Source organism: Saccopteryx bilineata, chromosome 3, assembly GCF_036850765.1.
Source record: "Saccopteryx bilineata isolate mSacBil1 chromosome 3, mSacBil1_pri_phased_curated, whole genome shotgun sequence".
NCBI lineage: Eukaryota > Metazoa > Chordata > Mammalia > Chiroptera > Emballonuridae > Saccopteryx > Saccopteryx bilineata.
The window spans coordinates 81,793,309-81,794,815 of NC_089492.1; the positions used below are offsets into that span (position 1 = coordinate 81,793,309).

Sequence of the window (1,507 nt, forward strand, 5' to 3'; positions counted from 1 at the left end):
ACCGTGGATGTGGTTAAGAGAGGAGGCTGCCACTCCTGGGGTAAAACCCTAGCGCTATTTCTGTCTCCTTCCTGCTGCCCTCCCCCCACACATGGTATTACTAACATTCACCTGCGTGCTAGTCTTTCCATTAAAAAGTACAGGTACTTCTTATGTTTCACAAAGATCAATTCATTTATAGAAGAAGATGGTACCTAGAAGACTGACCATAAACCACTCCAGATCATGTCTGTTTTTTTAAGGGGAGAGCGTGAACACAGTCCCCCACTACCACAAGTCATGCAGTCGTGTTTCCCATGTTTGGGAAAACTGCAGGGTCAGCACGTCCCGCATGCATTGAAGAAGCCCCGCCCCGGAATAGCCACCTTGGTGATCGTGCTATCTCCCCTGCCAGGTGAGTGTCCAAATCATGCTCCATGTACCAGGGTTGCACTGGTAATTTCTACATGACAGACTAATGGTTACTACATAATTATGGAGAATTTAGAGTGCACACTGCTCTTGTACCAGTAAATAGAAGTCACTATAAAGTATAGCACAGGGATGCAGTTCCATAATAATCTGGTAATGGTGCATGGTGTCAGGTGGACATTGTGCTTATCAGGGGGCCACTTTGTAAGGTATATAATGTCTGATCATTATTCTGGACACCTGAAATAATATTTTGTGTCAACTGTAATTAGAAAACAATATATTTAAAAATGTACTGTGATGACAGGATGATGATGTAATAATAGCTCCCTTTATCAGACACTCCTGCTCTGTGCTTCAGGGAGATGGTCTCCTCTGCACATGGGAGACTGCATTCCACTCATAATGCCCAAGGCCTGTGACTGCACACTTTCCAGAAGGTGGAGTTCACCTTCTGACCCACCGATTGGGAGTCTAGCCATGTGATTCACACTGGCCGATTGAATACCAACAGACACGACAATCCTCTGGGTCCTGGCTCAAGTACGGATTTAAGAGAGACTGTAACAGATCTGAAACAACCATGTGCTGTTTTCTCCAACCCCTGCTCACCCCATGAGCATGTCTAGTTTCAGACAGTGGCCACCCATAGGGCCTGGGTTCTGACAGAGACAAGTAAGGTGGCCCAGCAGAGCTCAGGGCAGCAGCAAAACCATCTGAACTGACCACAAAACCACAATTGTTATCTTGAGTCCCTGGTATTTGGATTGATTTTTTTTTTCCTCCAGAAAAGCTCTATAACACAGAAATTTATACCGGAAGTTGAGATGATGCAGCAAAAATATCTAAAACACAAGTCTCTTGATCTGAACGGAGCATGGAGGTTAACAGCTGGCAGATGGTTATAATTGAATGGTAGAAATGCTCCTGATGGCCCTGTGGCTGTGGACACAGACTCACCTTTGCACGTGTTAGAATGCATAGTTCTCATAGTGGCACTTGTTTTAGTCAGGGAAGATGGGTGGTCCACAATACAAATGATAGAGCAGAAGGAAAATCTAGAATTTAGAGAACTTTTCAGAAAGATATGTGTGTC

At 44.6% G+C, this 1,507-nt stretch overlaps 1 non-coding gene across 1 annotated transcript; it reads right to left on the reverse strand.

Moving 5' to 3' along the window:
* Positions 1-239: 239 nt before the first annotated feature.
* LOC136332498 (U1 spliceosomal RNA) lies at positions 240-402 on the reverse strand. Its single transcript, XR_010730752.1, has one exon. It is a non-coding gene; the product is annotated as a U1 spliceosomal RNA (small nuclear RNA).
* Positions 403-1,507: the final 1,105 nt, after the last annotated feature.